This window comes from Henckelia pumila, chromosome 3 (assembly GCF_033568475.1).
Source record: "Henckelia pumila isolate YLH828 chromosome 3, ASM3356847v2, whole genome shotgun sequence".
Taxonomy (NCBI): Eukaryota; Viridiplantae; Streptophyta; class Magnoliopsida; order Lamiales; family Gesneriaceae; genus Henckelia; species Henckelia pumila.
The window spans coordinates 90852314-90871192 of record NC_133122.1 but is presented as its reverse complement, the minus strand read 5'-3'; the positions used below and the strand labels follow the sequence as shown (position 1 = coordinate 90871192).

At 29.4% G+C, this 18879-nt stretch overlaps 1 pseudogene; it reads left to right on the top strand.

Annotated features, from left to right (window-relative positions):
- The first annotated feature begins 3937 nt into the window (after nt 1-3937).
- On the top strand, nt 3938-18012 carry LOC140889204 (nucleotide pyrophosphatase/phosphodiesterase-like; annotated as a pseudogene).
- The last annotated feature ends 867 nt before the right edge of the window (nt 18013-18879 follow it).

Genomic DNA, 18879 nt, shown 5'->3' with positions numbered 1-18879 from the left:
AAATAACTTCCATATTTTATCCGTCAATAAAAATCTAATCTGCAAAGTCTCATTGTAAATGATAAGTAATAATAACCTACTTTTGTAATTATCAAAACAAGATAAGTTATCGCATTAAAAACATTAATCTTTGTCTATAAGATTTGTATTCGTTTAAGGCGTAACAAACTACTATCGGATTGGAAGCTCCGATGGGAGATCAGAACCTCCGATCACGATCAGAAGCTGAATCAGACGAAGCGACCTGATCGAAAGCTCCGATAAAGAGATCGGAAGCTCCGAACAATTTACAAGGAATTTAATATTGTTCAAAGCAGACCGGAAGCAACGAAAAGATACGATCGGAAGCTTCAATGTCAGATCAGAAGTTCCGATCGCCGACGGCCGTGACAGGATCTTGTTTGGAAGACTTTGCCCGACAACACATTTATTGCGCCGATCGGAGGCTTCGATTTCGGGAACGGAAGTTCCGATCCAACAAACCCGCGTGATCTCAGAATTCAAATTTTGGAAGCTCCGATGCAAGGAACGGAAGTTCTGATCCATGTCGAATTTGCAACTATAAATAGAGGCATTCCGAGACCATTCCAAGCATTCCAATTCACTCCAAGCAATCCTCTCTCATTCAAAGTGTGCTATCAAGAGTTATTCAATATATTCGTTTAAAAATTGAGATTTGTTTGTAAAAATCGTTTGTGAGTTGATTGTGCTATCGTTGTAAATACTCGAGTGTGAAGTTGAGTTTGTTGTGCTATTGTTGAGGCTATCTTTGGAGCCCTTAAGGCCAAGTGTATCAAGTTGTAAATTTATCGGCGCGGTGATAGTGTTGTTGTACGGCTATTCTTGGAGCCATCAAGTCCAAGACGTTGCAGTTTTAGTGGATCATTAGTTAATCGAAGTTAAACAAGAAGAAAATATGTAGACGATCTATCGTCGAACTTCCACAAACAACTCTTATCTCTTTACCGCTTGATTTACTTACCTCATTTATTTATCGCATTTATTTTGATTGCTTTACAATCTTTCGCTTGCGTATTTGCATAATTGCACTTTAAATTGCTAAGTTGTTAATAAAACCTAAATCCCCCCTCCCCTATTATTAGGTTCTAACACTTCTAAATCAAATAATCTCATCCACGGCCAAATCACTTCAAGGGAAAAGTTGGGTTCTTGCTTGACATGTTTTTTGGTTAAAAGTAAATCGAGTTTTTTTAACATCAAACGTCCATGTGAAATATTGAAAATACATATTTTTTTCTTGCATATACACCCTTAATTAACCTTTTATAAAAATTTCAAATTTGTCCCAAAAACAAAAAATGGTCAAATTAGTTGTCATTTACTAAAAATTTGCCTTGTTTAGAGTAAAAATGATGTTAAAAAGTATCATTATATTTGATGAGTATCTTTCTTTTTTTTCTACATATATTTACCATTGAGTTTAATGTAAGATTATATTTTAAATTTTAAAATATCATAAAAATGTAGAACGAGAGGATTACTATCGACATGATAATTAATATTTTTTAGATATTTATTTGAAAGAATTACATCATCCATTTGATAATTAATTTTTTTAGATATTTTTTCCTTTTTGAAATAAAAAAGTTGATTTCAAATTAAATTAATAATATTTTTAGCAATACAAATTAATTAATAAAAATCATATTAAAAATAAAAAATAATAATATGAAAATAATAATAAAGTGAAACAAGTTTACTAATATTTTTATAATTGGATATTTTTGAGGAAAAATGGTTGTAATATGACATAACTGTTGTATTTTAACAAATCTAAAAATTTTTATAATATAGAGGAATTTTTATACCACATGCTTTAATTTATATTGTCAAGGAAAAAGAAAATTAACATTTTATTTTTGTAAATTGGTTTGTTTTTATTTATTTATTTTAATCCTATACATTTTAATTTCAAAGTTTGGTCTTACTCCATAACTTGGATTTTTTTTATTTTGGTCATTTTTTTATTGAAAGTCACTAAATTAATCGAATATTAATTATTTGACGTCACCGTTCTCCTATAGGGCTCGTGTAGTTCGAATTAAACTTATATTACATATATTAAAATATATATATCAAAATAAAATAAAATAAAATGACACGTTTTTTTCTCCCGATTTGTGAATATTGGACGTCGTTTTCTTTTTTCTCTCTTTAATTTTGAGTAATGGATTTTAATTTGTGTAGCATATGGTTAATTTTTGTCAAAAGAAAAAATAAGTAATATTTGATTTATTTAGTGACTTCCTATTGAAAAAGGACCAAAAGCTCAAAAAAAAATTCAAGTTACTGGACTAAGACCAAACTTTAAAAAGTTATATGATTAAAACAAAAACAAAAAAAAAAAACCAACTTAGAGGATTAAAATTTTTAATTTTCTCTCGGGAAAATGCATACCCAAACGCAAGAAACGCACGTGTACACCAAATCATAATTAGGGAGTGTTTGCAATAGATTGTGCTTTTGTAGAAGTGATTAATTTCTAGATTATAAAAAAGTTAAGAAAAATCAAAAGTTGGTAGTTGGTAGAATCACTTTTGGAGAATCATAATCATCACATGACTAGCTTTTGGATTTCAATTAAGTTAATTAAGCATAAGCTAACACATATCTAGGTTTAAGAAATACACAAAAATGATTTTTTTAAGCCAAAAGCTAACAATCACTTTTTTTTAGTGATTGCAAACACTCTCTTAGAAGGGTGAATCATACAAATTTTACAAAAGGTTAATGGTAGACATGCCTTTATTCTAAAGAAACTCTATAAAGCTAGAAGTCTTTATTCCAGTTATTTCCCTTCTCTCCTATTCAATTTCTGTTTGTTCTTTAATTAAAGTAATTTATTGATAAAAAGTAGAACAATCGTATATTCGTATTCATTTCGGTATTTGAAAGATAATTATTTTGTTCATTGTCGGACTTTTATCGTTTTATGTGTCATAAAGTCATGATTTGTTTTTTTATTTCCCCGTGAATTTTCTGTGTTTGTATTCGCGTTGCATTATTATTTTCATTTTCGTGTAATACTAAGAAAGTCACTTTGCTTTCCCACCGGCCATCTCTAATTAATCATTGGCACCCATTTTTTGTTTTTGTTTTTTTTTTTTTTGGATGACTAAAAAGCAGTACAATTAATTAATAATTGTTGAGAAAAAAGCTATAAGAGTGAAATTAATACACATAAATTTTTCCCATCAGACACTGATCTTGATATCATCCAAATGATGGATCCATTTACAGATCGAGAGTTCGAGACGAACGGGAAAGGATTAGGCAATTACTTCCTAGCTCAACAATCATCTGGAGACGAGTGCATGCTGATGAGAAAGATACAAAGAAGTAGGTTTTAATTTGAAACTTTCATATGCATGCATGGATTTTTATTTTTAAATTTGAATGTGAAAATATTTGTATTTATGCTTACAAAATCTTCCTAATTTATGTAACAAATCAATTAGTTATATTTTGAAAATAAATCCTACACATTTGGATATTTTATAAATGTTTTCAACATAAAATATTATTATTGTTGTTGTTATATTTAGGGCATCCGTAATCATATACCTGTAAAAGGGGTTTATGCTCTGCCACGTTATTGCCACATCAAAAGTTAAAAATCTCAGTATCTTTTTAGAACCTAGCTAGTCTTTCCATTATCATACACCTCTTCAACAATTTTATTATGGGTGTCTCACTATCAATTTATATATTTATTTGTAATTTTATTTACATTTATTTCCCCTATCACATATATTATTATTTAAAATTTTTAATTTAATATTATTTTGTATTTTAAATTTTAAAACATTAATTTTATTAAAAAAATAATTTGACAAAAAAAACTTAAAAAACTTTAAAAGCAACGGATATTTGGATATATTGAAAGAGCTTTAATAGAAACAAAAGAACATAAATTTATAAAATATCATTACCCTTCAATGGGGGTGGGGTTTTTAATGGGAGGTTTATATTTACAGATGCCCTTATATATTGAGATCGAATAGATGAGAAAGAATATTCGCCATACGTTTCTTGATCACAGTTTTCACGTTTTATTTTGCATGCAAACCGTTAATATTACGTATGCCGACGACGGAGTGGAAGGACCCACATGATATTATTTTATTCAGGCTGAAATGATATAAAAAAGGTGGCTCTTGGGTTGGAGTACTTATAGTTTGCAGGTGAGGTGTTTGATTGAATGCGTGTGTGAAGATGATGAAGTTGGCAGTTGTGGTATTAGCAGTCATGTTGAGTCTATCATGGAGCTTCTTGGCGGCCGGTGGGATAATGCCTGGGGAGCAGCCTCTGTCTAAGATAGCCATTCATAACGCTGTTCTTGCTCTTAAAGAGTCGGTCTCCATTAAAGCCACCCCACTTCTTCTGGGACTCGAGGTATATTATATGCACTGTTTGTTGAGAAATCTTCGAGTGGAATTTAGGGATTTCTTCCCTCCTTGTGTCATGTAATGGGCATAGACCTTTTTTTATCTTTTAATTTGTCATTGTTTGGTTATTATGGGCCATTTTTTTCTTGCACATTTTATCATTTGGGATAAATTAGCAAAATCCAACTTCAATTCATATTCATTATATCTCTACAAGTACTAACTAATGATGTATTTGAGGCGGATATTTATCAATATTTATGGGGTTCATTAAAAAATTTCCCTTAAATCTGCATTCAGGTAGTGCTACGGACCGACCCTGGCTATATCTTTTGCATTTTCCTCCACATTGAGATAGAGAAATGACAGCTATCTATGACTATGAGTCAAATCTTGGTTCCTTTGTCAGTATCTGGAAGTATATATCACGAAACATACAATAGTACTTTAATTTCTATGATATATGCTGAGTTGTTTTCAGAATATAAAATAAAAATAAAAATAAAAATGGATGCTTCAAGGAAAAATTTAATTGATGCACATGAGAACTAGCATCGACTAAATTAATTAATTGACAACTTTCTTCTAGATGGATAATATTTCCGGTTATTTATATAGTCAGGTATGGTCGGTTATTTAAGTCTGTTTAGACAAGTACTTTAATATAATTTTAGTGTTTTTTATAAGTTAAAAAAAGTTAAAATATTTGTTTGGACAATGTTCTTTTAAAATATTATTTTTCAAGTATACTTACAATTATGATTTATTTTATGATATTTTTAAAATTGTGGTAAATTTTGATTATTTTATTAATTCATGTGTTTAATTATGATGTTGGTTGAAACAGTAGCAGCTTAAATTAATCCTAACAGTTGTGCCATTTGGCTATGAGATACAAAATAATATTTTCTAGTGAACAAAATTTCTCTTTCATTTGATTTGAGTTTGCGAATTTAAAATGCTTCTAACTTTTTGGCATATTATTGTGATTTTATTGCGCTATTTCACTCGATATCTTGTTTACTAAAATAAGCGAGAAGTATATATCTGAAACTTTAAAATATAAACCAACAAGTGTTAATTATCACTTTAAGATTCACAGACATAAAAAATATTTTTCTTTTTTTAAAAAAATGGGAATACATGCCTTTTTTTTAAAAAACAAACTGAGGTATTAGTAGGGATGGCAATATGGGGTGGGTCTAAACCCGCCCCAGCGGGTCCATAAGCGGGTCTGGGGCGGGTCTCGGGTTTGGCCAAACCCGCCTCGGACCCGTCCCGTCAAAGTATTATATATATATAAATTTAAAATATTCATGTATATATATAAATATAAAATATATATGTAATATTAATAATATATAATTATATTATTATACTAAATAATTAATATTTTATCAATAATTTAAATGTGTAATATTATTGGATTGAAATGAATTTATTTAATTATAATATGTTTAGTATAAAAATAAATCATTATAATGTTTTTAGCTAATAAATATTAATTAATTACAAGTTAATAAATTTAAACTTTTGAGAATAATTTATTTTTTGTCTTAAATATTAAAAATATATATTTGAAATTAAATTTAATGATATTTATTAATTTTTAAACTTTTTATTTTTTTATTTTAATAAATTTAAAATTATTTAATTTATGACGGGTCCAACGAGTCTAACCCGGATTGGACCCGCCGGGTTCGCGGGACAGGGCGGGTCCAAAGGGAGGCGGGGCGGGTCCCGGGATTAGCCAAACTCACCCCAGACCCGCCCCGTTGCCATCCCTAGGTATTAGGCAGGGAGTGGATCCTCTACTCATGTGGCCCTTGCTATAGTAGAGGATGTTGTGGTGTACTTTACACCACAACACATTTTTTTTTTTTGTTTTTTTATATATTTTATTTTTACTTTTTACATTCTATGACCTTTTTACTTTTTTATTTTTACTTTTTTTATAGATTATAATTTTTAAATTTTTATAAAAAATATAAATTAGTTTCTTTTTTATCTTCTCAAATTTTCTTTTATACTGAAAATTTTTGGCACAATTGCTCATTTTTCACATGTTTGATTATTCCGTTTTTTTTTCTTCTATTCATTTTTTCAAAAAAATTAAAACAGTGGATGAGAAGATTTGAATATAAAAGTTCGATTTCTTGATCATTTACATTTCAGTTTTTTCTAATTGTTTGGTTACCGAACTTATTTATTTTTGGAGTAAAACATATAATTATTTAATTTTGTTTTCATATTGACATATTTAAGTAGTGTTTACGACTTCTAAAAATAAGTGATTATGAATTTTTTTTTATTAACAAATTTGTGGAGGAAAAATTCATTATCACATTTTTTTAGAGTTTAAAAACACTACCTTAATTAGTTGGTGCATTATTATATATTATAGAATGATAAATTATATGAAAAAAATGATACAATAAAAATTGACAATATAAAAGAAAAATAAAAAAAATTAGAGTCTATGAAAAAGGTGAAAAAGAAAAACAAAAGACAAAGAAGATAAAAGAAAGAATTTAAAATACATAAAAAAAGAAAAAAAATGTGTCAGTTTTACACCACATCATCCTCTACATTGTGGCAAGGGCCACAGTAGATGATTCACTCCCGAGGTATTATACGAAGAATAAATATCATGTGAGATGTCTTTCACGGTTTGATCTGATTAATACATATAGTAAAAAATAATATTTTTAATATAAGAAATAATACATTTTAATGGATTGAGTCGTGTACGGGTTTTCGGATTTCGGTTGGTAGCACCTTTACCTCAGCTCAGACAAAAATTGTATGCTACTTCTTGAGAAGTACTATATCTCATCATCTTATAATCATATTAAATTAAATTAAATTAAATGAGTCCCACGTATTTTCACGAGGGGCCTACTCATGTTAATATTGAAATTTAATTGTTGAAAGTTTATTTCAGTTGGAAAACGTCAACACACATTTTGTGTCTGGATGCAATAAAACGGATAAAATTCAATAAACTATGTGAAAAACTTTTAGAATATGTAATTTTAGGTCAAAACTACGGGCACAAATAATAGAAGATTAATTTATTTATTCCATGACATTTTGTGGGTTATAACTTACAATAACATCTCCATGATGAGAATTTCATAATCCTTGGTTATTATTAATATTTTCTTGGTTGAGGTGCTTAATTGATATTGGGACACTGTCACTAATAGGGTGAAGACACCGAATGGGTGGATGTGCAACTTGAGAATCCGGAACCATCGGAGGATGATTGGATCGGAGTCTTTTCTCCCGCCAAATTCAAGTAATCATACACAATTTATTTTTCTTTTTTTATTTTTATTTTCTTTGGTTAAATTTTACTCAATAGTTTAGTTAAGCTCTAAATGTAAAATATTGTGTAAAATTATAGACGAAAAATTCAAAGAAACGATCTCGCGGATGAATTGTGTAAAATGAATTTTTTATTTCGTCGCTCATAAAAAAAATATTATTTTTTTACCAAAAATATCACTTCTTATCCTTAGTATCCTTTACTATATTTTAATAGTTAAATCCATTAGAAAAACAAATTTTGGTCATTTTAATAGATTTCCAAATTTACCCTTATCATTCTTTCAACACATTCAATAACTAAGAGACAAAAAAATAATTTATCATCCAAAAACTTCTCATCTCCTCTCCCCATTATTTCATTATCCTTTTTATACTATCCTTTTACCCACTACCTTAATTTATAAATAAATTCAAATTTATAAAAATATATTTTGTGCGCATGCAACACATGTTTCCGTGTACGAGTAGGGATGACAATGGGTCGGGTCTAAACCCAATCCCACAATGGACCCGGTCCGACGGGACGGGTTTAGGCCCTGCCAAGCGGGCACAAACCCTGGACCCGCCCCGCCAAAAATATATATATTCAATATAAATATAAAATATATATGTACATATATTAATAATATATAATTATATTATTTATATGACATAATCAATACTTTATTCATAATTTAAGTTTATAATATTTTTGGATTTGAATAATTTTAATATATTATGATATTTTGTAATATGAAAATATATTATTATGATTTTTCTTTTGATATTAATTATTAATTAAATAAAAAATGATATGTTTTAACTTGTAAGAATATTTTTTTGTCCTAAATATTATTAATATAAATTTGAAAAATAAATTTAATGATGATTTGTTAATTTTTTAATTTATTTAAATTTTTTATTTAATAAACTTTAAATTATATTTAATTTGACGGGTCCAACGGATCTAACCCGAATTGGATCTGCTGGGTCCGCGGGGCAGGGCGGGTCCATGGGGAGGAGGGTTCGGGGCGAACCCGACCCCGAACCCGCCCCGTTGCCATTCCTATGTACGAGTTGTAAATATGAGCAGAGTTAATTTATCTCATCAATAAATAAAATCTCACAAGATACCTACTCATAATATATTACCACCCCGAATTTTTGACATTATATTTTGTACCTTTTAAGTTAATATATAGAAGTAGCAAATTTAGGAACTCATACTGGTGATGAACCAATTAATATTAGTTTTTTTTTGCCCCCACTCCATCACATAAGTATACCACAAAAACGCAAAAAATAAAAAATCTTATTGTACTTTTTTTTTTTTGAAGAAATCTTATTGTACTTTCCACTATAAATAAAACTCGAGATAAATTTTTTTATTGAAACATATGTGTAATTCAAATATTTCAACTATTATTTAATACGTGTCAGAATCAACTCTGCATTATCAATTTTTACATCTCATAAATTTATATACATAATTATGTATGATATATTTTTTTATATGCTTTACTTCTTCTTTTTTTTAATAAATGAATAAATATAATTTTTATTAATTGAAAATTATATCTTTTTCCAATAAATTATCGTTGAAAATATGAGATAGTAGAATGGCTTGTTCCAAATGGTTACATGCAAATTAGAGGTATCAAAATGACTAGGTCCGTCGGTTTGGTATGTTCTGCCATACAAAATAGTTGATTTGAGTTGATATTTTCTTAACCTGTCTAAAAGATGGGTCGTCCCGTCCTGACCCACCTAATGGTGGGTTGCATATTGGTTCGTCAAAACCCACCAAATTACACATAGTCCCACCGGGTTGGCTTTTCCCGCCACCTAAAATAGATGGGTTGGGTTGGTGTTTTAATTTCTCAATTCGCCTAAAAGGTAGGCCGACCGCCCTGCGCATGCCCTGCCTAATGGTGGGTTGCGACGAGTTATGAGCCGCCCCATTTCGCTAGCCCGTTTTGACACTTCTGATGCAAACAACTAGGTGGAAAGATTTAAGTTTATCATTAAACATGAATATTATTAATACTTAAAATTTGATTACATAATGACTCATTAGATAATAAGATATACAAACATTGAAGTCATTACTAGATAACAACAAAATACAATTATTTTGAAAAATAAAATACGTGTATTTATTTATTTAAAAAAAAAAAGAGAACAAATTTAAAACAAATAAATTAATTTGTCTGAAAAACATAAAAGATAAAAGGGAAATGCTACATGTACATAGAAGGTTACACATTGGGTTACACATTCTACATGAAATTACAAAATTATCCCTCCACTTTATTTGACAAAATTCTTTCCAAAATACAACAAGGATATTTATGTAATGTCAAGTGTAACGTGTAACCTTCCGTGTATATGTAGTATCACCCAAGATAAAATAGCACTCTTACCAATTTGCCACATTACTTCTATGATATATAGCTCAAAAAACACCCATTGGGAATACCTATAGTTTAAAGATCTACAAAAATATGTAACTCCACATAATCAAATTAAAGTTTGACATCTAAAGACATACTTAGTAGGTGAGAATGAGATAGAAACATTATCAACTCATTCCTTACATCAAAATGCTTGGTTTACCTTGGGAATAATCATTCCCATATTCATGGCAATAGTCATTCAATTCCATTCATTTTGGATGGGAATCACCGTTCTCACTGCTACTCCTTCCATGTTTATAAAATCTTTTCTTTATTAGCTTCGCTAATATAAATCTATATTTTAATAATAATAATAATAATAATAATAATAATAATAATAAATTAAATTAAAAATCATGAAAATAATAATATTATCACACAAATCACTATCATTTATAAATATAAAAAATGTAATGATAATTGAATAATGATGATAATATTAATAATTAAGATTAATAATCATCTAACAATAATACAAAATTAAATAATAAAATAAAACTATTGTTAAATAATAATTATTATAATATTTATTGAAATAAAATTATTTTTTTGAAAAATACTAATAATAATAAAATTAATATTAATAGTTATATTATTTTTATGATAGCAGTAATTGTATAATAATTAATATAGTATTAATATCTATAAATTTAATTATTTAGTAATAATAATAACATTTTTTAATCGTTATTATTTTGAATTTTATTAAGAATTTAGTTGATAATTAATAATAATTTCTAATTTTAGTTAAGAAATTATTTGATAATTAAAAAATTATTTCATTTCATTCCTGTTTCATTTTTTTGGTACCAATCATCTGAATGAAATAGATCTATCATTCTATTCATATTTTTATTTCATTTCAAAGTTGATTCCATTCCTATCTTATTTCGTTCTAATATACAAATCATATCCTCAAGTGTATACTGCAATTATCTTATCCATGAGAGGCCTATATGCTCACAATGGCTGCGGGACCCGGAAAAAAAAATTTCTTCTATAATTTTGAGACCCATTTTTGGTAAATTTATATATTTTTTTTTACGTGTTATTACTATCTAGATAGACCATCTATATATTTATGTACAGTGTTTTTTGGTAACAAGTCACAAGCTAACATAGTGTCTGATCTTCTATATTCTTTACAAAATCCAGAATTTGACCAAATTTTAGATTTGTTTTTTTTCCGAAAATTTTTGCCGAATATTCAATAGTTTTTAAATTTTATCCCCACCATAACGAATCAAATCATGCTTTATTTTTCGATTATATAGTTTTTATTTTCTATCAAATTTTGTTTTGATTGTAGTTTCATCATTTTTCCATTGTTCCGATCGATTAGCAGGTGTTTTTGGTCATGTGTAACTTGTATTCGAAACTCAGTACACATTATTTCTATCTTTCAATTAACATATATATCTTTTTTTTTTTTGGCTTTATATGTCATCAACTGATTTTTAGATATTGGTTTTGCTTACCTTAATTAAAATTCTCACATATATCTTTACTATATTATAATACTTCTCTACCTTTTAAAAAATGTTTTGGTATGCAAATGATGACACCATTATAATATTATATTTATACCCTTAAAAATACATTTGTCTTGGCTTTTTTTTTGGCTTTATATGAACCATCAGAGGATGATTGGATCGGAGTCTTTTCTCCCGCCAAATTCAAGTAATCATATTCATACACAATTTATTTTTCTTTCTTTTTTATTCTCTTTGGTTAAATTTTACTCAATAGTTTAGGTAAGCTCTAAATGTAAAATATTGAGTAAAACTATAGTTGAAAAATTCTATGAAACGGTTTCGCGGATCAATTGTATGAAATGTATTTCTTATTTCGTCACCCATAAAAAAAATTTATTTTGTTACCAAAAATATCACTTTTTATCCTTAGTATCTTTAGCTAAACTCATTAGAGAAACTATTTTTGATCATTTTAATAGATTTTCAAATTTACCCTTATCATTCTTTCAACATATTCAATAAAGACAAAAACTTTTATGAGACGGTCTCAATGGTCATTTTTTTATACGGGTCTCTTATGTGTTATTCATTAAAAAATATTACATTTTATGCCAAAAGTATTACTTATTATTATAAATATGGGTAGGGTTGACCCATCTCACGGATGATACCGTCTCACAGGAGTGTTACTCTTCAATAATTAAGAGGCAAAAAAGTAATTTATCATCCAAAAACTTCCAACCTCCTCTTCCCACTATCCCATTATCCTAATTTATAATTACCACTATCCATTTACCCACTATCCTAATTTATAAATAAATTTAAATTTATAAAAATATATTTTGTACACATGCAATGCAAGTGCTTCGGTGTACGAGTTGTAAATATGAGCAGGGTTAACTCGTCTCACCGATAAAGAAAATCTCTCAAGATACCTACTCACAATATATTACCACCCCGAATTTTTGACATTATATTTTGTACCCTTTAAGTTAATATATAGAAGTAGCAAATTTAGGACATCATACTAGTGAATGACCCAATTAATATTAGTTTTTTTTTGTCCCCAATTTTTACATCTCATAAATTTATATACGTAATTATGTATGATACATTTTTTTTATATGCTTTACTTTTTTTTTCATAAATGAATAAATATAATTTTTTTAAATTGAAAATTATATTTTTTCCATTAAATTATCATTCAAAAATATGAGATAGTAAAATGGCTTGTTCCAAATGGTTACATGCAAACTAGAGGTGTAAAAATGGCTAGGTCTGTCGGTTTGACATGTCCTGGCAGTCCTGCCATACAAAATAGGCGGTTTGAGTTGATATTTTCTCAACCTGCCTAAAAGATGGGCCGTCCCGTCCCGTCCCGTCCCGCCTAATGGTGGGTTGCAGGTTGGCCCGAAAAAACTCGCCAAATTACACATAGGCTCGCTGGGTTGACCGTCTCACCACCTAATTTCTCAACCCGTCTAAAATATAGGCCCACCCGCCCTGCCCCGCCCAATGATGGGTTGCGATGAGTTGTGGACCGTCCCGCTCCGCTAGCCCGTTTTAGCACCTCTAATTAATGCAAATGACTAGGTGGAAAGATTTAAGTTTATCATGAAACATGAATATTATTAATAGTTAAAAATTTGATTACATAATGAATCATTAGATAATTAATAAGATATACAAACATTGAAGTCATTACTGGATAACAACAAAATACAATTATTTTAAAAAATAAAATACGTTTATTTATTTATTTTAAAAAAATATAACAAATTTAAAACAAATAAATTAATTTGTCTAAAAAACATAAAAGATAAAAGAACACTCTTTCCATTTTGCCACATTACTCCTACGATATATAGCTCAAAAAACACCCATTGGGGATGCCTATAGTTTAAAGATAGAAATGATATGAACTTTCTCATCTCATTCCTTACCTCAATGCTTGGTTTGCCTTGGGAATGATCACTCCCATATTCATGAAAATAGTCATTCCATCCACTTCTACTCCTTCCATGTTTCTAAAATCTTTTCCTTATTAGCTTCACCAATATAAATCTATATTTTAATAATAATAATAATCATCATCATCATAATCATAATCATAACCATAATTTAATAATAATAAATAAAAATAAAAATCATGAAAATAATAATATTATCACACAAATCACTATCATTTATAAATATAAAAAAATAATGATAATTGAATAATGATGATAATATTAATAATTAAAATTAATAATCATGTAACAATGATACAAAATTAAATAATAAAATAAAACTATTGTTAAATAATAATTATTATAATATTTTATTGAAATAAAATTATTTTTTGAAAAATACTAATAATAATAAAATTAAGATTAATAGTTATATTATTTTTATGATAACAGTAATTGTATAATAATAGATATAGTAATAGTATCTATAAATTTAATTATTTCGTAATAATAATAACATTTTTTAATCGTTATTATTTTGAATTTTATTAAGAATTTATTTGATAATTAATAATAATTTCATTATAATTTTAGTTAAGAAATTATTTGATAATTAAAAAATTATTTCATTTAATTCTTATTTCATTTTTTTTGTATCAATCATTTGAATGAAATAGACCTATTATTCTATTTTTATTCTTATTTCATTTCAAAGTTGATTTCATTCTACCCTTAAGTTCATTCTAATATATCAATCATGATTCATGACCTTAATAAGTATATACTGGAATTATCTTATCCAGAGTAACATAAGCTACCCATGACAACTCAAAAAACCAATATATATATATATATATATATATATATATATATATATATATATATACACATATATATAATATTTTGTACTTATTATTAGAGGCTATATGCTCACAATGGCCGCCGGACCCAAGGAAAAAAAAAACATTTTTTCCTTCTATAATTTTGAGACCCATTTTTGGTAAAAATAAAAAAAAAATTTACCTAGATAGACCATCTATATATTTATGTACAGTGCTTTTTGGTAACAAGTCACAAGCTACGTACGCTTTGATGACAAAAAACATTCCAGTTCATATTACATATAAGTGTCTGATCTTCTATATTCTTTACAAAATCCAGAATTTGACCAAATTTTAGATTTGTTTTTGTTTCGAAAATGTTTGTCTAATATTCAATAGTTTTTAAATTTTATCCCCACCATAGCGAATCAAATCATGCTTTATTTTTCAAATATAGACCTTTTATTTTTATCAAATTTTGTTTCGATTGTGGTATATATACATCGTACTATTTTCATCATTTTTCCATTGTTCCGATAGATTAGCAAGTGTTTCTGGTCATGTATAACTTGCATTCGAAACTCAGTACACATTATTTCTATCTTTCAATTATATTAACCGATATATCTTTTTTTTTTCTTTATATGTCATCAACTGATTTTTAGATATTGGTTTTGCTTACCTTAAAATCCCCACATATATATAAATTAATAATCTCTATTCATGATTTATAATCCAAGTGTGGAATTTGCACGGGGCGCTCACACTAGCAGTTATAAGTGCAATTAATCGAAAATATGTTAGATTAATATTGTTTTTAAGTACATTATATTAATATGGCAGTGAATCCCTTTGTGAAGAAGACATACACGGCCCCGCGAGGGTGGACGTGCCCCGCCTATGCACCGCCCCGATTAAGGTAATTCAGTTAATTCAAATATTATTGAAATCCTCAGTTAGTCATTTCTTCTTCCTTCTTCACATATAATTTCAATAACATATATATGAACTGTACTGTACTGTGTTGATGATCATGGAAGTAGTACAAGTATGCGAATTACTCCGATTCCGGTTATTCGAAGACGGGGAAGACGACTCTCAAGTTCCAGCTGATCAATCAGCGGGCTTATTTCTCCTTTGCTCTTTTCACGGGCGGTTTGGCCAGCGTACGTTCTTCTTACTACTGTTTGAATGTTTTGTCTATTGTAAAGAAATTAATTTGATGCCAATCACTGCAGATGCATGCATGCATGGATATATATCAAATTAATCTAACATCTTATTTAATTGTTGCAGCCTAAATTGGTGGCAGTATCAAATTAGATATCATTTTTGAATCCGAAAGCGCCGGTTTTCCCTCGGCTAGCTCATGGAAAGGATTGGGACGTAGTAAGTTCATTTGGGATATTCGATCTACTTATTTTTTGCCTTGCCCACTATATATTTTCCTCATGATAAAATCTTTCCTTAAACAAATATAATTTGAGTACATATTTTATCTTGTAATAGTACGTATGTATTCATCTCCTGGCTCTTATTATGTGTAATAACAAGAGATTTATAAACTTTATTATATATCCTATAAATTTCAGGCAGAGCGGGACGGTTCGAATGAATATGCTGATTGGCTCCCTTAATACCACTGATAGACTGATTGAAGATCTTCCTAACTATGACATAGTTTTCCATATTGGTGATCTCCCATACGCCAACGGTTATATCTCGCAATGGGATCAATTTACTGCACAAGTTGGACCGATACAAGCCGCTGTTCCTTATATGATTGCGAGGTTGGTTTGATTCAATCCTCCCTTTCATGATTCTTTTATCATAGATGATACCTTCTGAATTTTAACCGATGCTCTGATTTTATTACAGTGGGAATCATGAACGCGATTTTCCAAACACATGATCGTACTTCAGTAATCCAGATTCGGGAGGGGAATGTGGTGTGCTTGCTGAGACCATGTACTATTATCCGACAGAAAATAGAGCAAAGTTCTGGTAAGTTTGATCACGAGAATCGTGTTAATTCTTCGTCTTAGTTTGGTTCTTCTCTAGCTCATGATAAATGTTTTGAAACATGTGGCATATGATGTTTTTATTTCACGTGTCATACTAATTATATGTTGAGTTAGTGATGTTTGTAGTTTTCTAGTAGTATGTCTTTTAATTTTAAATCTGAAAGCTTTGTGTAATTGGTCATGTTATAAACGTGACAAGATACTATTTTATGAGTAAAAATTTAATTTAAGAGTTCAAGAAGTTTCTGGAAAGTAAATTAAATTAACATGGGATGTGGAAAATGAAACCAAACATACTACTATTATGTGGTGCTGATAATATAATGGGCATTCTATTTACAGGTATGCAATCGATTACGACATGTTTCACTTCTGTATAGCAGATTCAGAGCACGATTGGCGGGAGGGAACTGAACAATACAGATTCATCGAGAAATGTCTGGCATCGGCAGACAGGCAAAAACAACCTTGGTTGATTTTCGCCGCTCATCGGGTGCTTGGCTACTCTTCTAACAGTTGGTATGCTAATGAAGGTTCTTTCGAAGAGCCTATGGGAAGGGAAAGTTTGCAGAAACTGTGGCAGAAGTATAAGGTGGACATTGCATTCTTTGTCCATGTGCATAACTATGAGAGAATCTGTCCTATTTACCAGGTATGCAACTGAATAAAATGTATATTTGAAAAAGGTCTTTAAAGGGGTGAGTCAAGTGACTATTTGTACTTGATTCGCATGTATATCGAGTTTCTTACAAGAAGCCAAAAGGTTCAAATTTCTTGAAAAACATTACACTCTGATTTAAATCTTGATAAGATTAATTTGCAAAACATGTGATAAAAAAATACTATATAAATGCATAAACATGACTCGAGTTTTGAAAACTTGATGCATACTCGCATGAGTACATGTTTGCGTCGGAATTGCTCGAACTCCATAGTAGCTTGAACTTGAGTTGTGTGTCAAGGTATGTGCACTGAGTATGGAGACGATGAGTAAATCCGAAACAAGTAGAAAAAGGAGTTGCTGCTGTTTTTACACCAGAAGAGAAAAAAAACAATGAGAAGAAAACGTGCACGGTGTCCGTGAAGAACCTGTGTTCATTAATACATACGATAAAATTTGATTTTTGGTCATGTTAATATGATAAGGTTAATCCTTTTATTCTCATCTATTTGTAGTCATGTGAAATTTAATAAATTAAGATGTACCATATGTAAATTTGGAATTTAAACTTGTGCATATTTTTCATTTTGCTGTTGCAGAATCAATGCGTGAACTTAAAAAAATCACATTACTCTGGCACGGTGAATGGGACCATCCACGCCGTTGTAGGTGGAGGAGGAAGCCACTTATGGGATTTCACGACCATCAACACGACGTGGAGTATTTTCAAGGATTACGACTTTGGATTCGTGAAATTGACTGCGTTCAACCATTCGTCCCTTCTTTTTGAGTACAAGAAGAGCAGCGACGAAAAGGTGTATGATTCTTTCACTATCTCAAGAGACTATAGAGATGTCTTGGCTTGTGTGACTGATGGATGTGAGGAAACCACATTAACTTCCTGAAGCAGAACGGTTTAGAGACATGAGTTTGGTCAAATTTTCTTTTGCAAAATTAGACGTCTCCATTGTAATATTACATATAATAAAATGCCCCCCCTTCCCCCTTGAAGCAAGACATGTTTAATTATTAAACTTGTAAAACTTCTAATAAAATCGTTCGCTGGTTGTTTATAATCGAATGTTTTGTGGAATATGTCTATTTTTATTTAATAAAGAATATCATGATTAGGGATAGAACCATACACCTATTTTTTGGTGGTATGTGGTGATCTTATTTTGGAACAGAATAGCATTGGTAAAGTCGTGGCCAGAATTCAGTTTTTTCTTTGCAAAATGTAACTGCCCGTATCAGAGTGCTTCACAGTTTGGATGACAATCCTTCGCAAGATACAACGATTTTGGATAAAGTGATAGAAGCACAACTAATCGCTTGATATCAATGAAACATTCGAGTCCGAAAAAGTAAGAAAATTGCATAATGAATAGTATGAATAGGGGAACTATTTAACATGTCTTCATCGGTTGCAAAGAAGGTACACAACCTTCTGGATACAAACACAACATATATTATCTATTCATGATTTATATTAATCCCAAGTACCCCTCTAGCAGTTGTAAGTGCAATCGAAAATATGTTAGATTAATATTTTTGTTAAGTACGTTATATTAATATGGCAATGAATCCCTTTGTGAAGAAGACATACACGGCCCCGCGAGGGTGGACGTGCCCCGCCTATGCACCGCCCCGATTAAGGTAATTCAGTTAGTTCAAATATTGAAATCATCACTTCATTTCTTATTCCTTCTTCACAATTTCAATAATATATATATGAACTGTATTGTGTTGATGATCATGGAAGTAGTACAAGT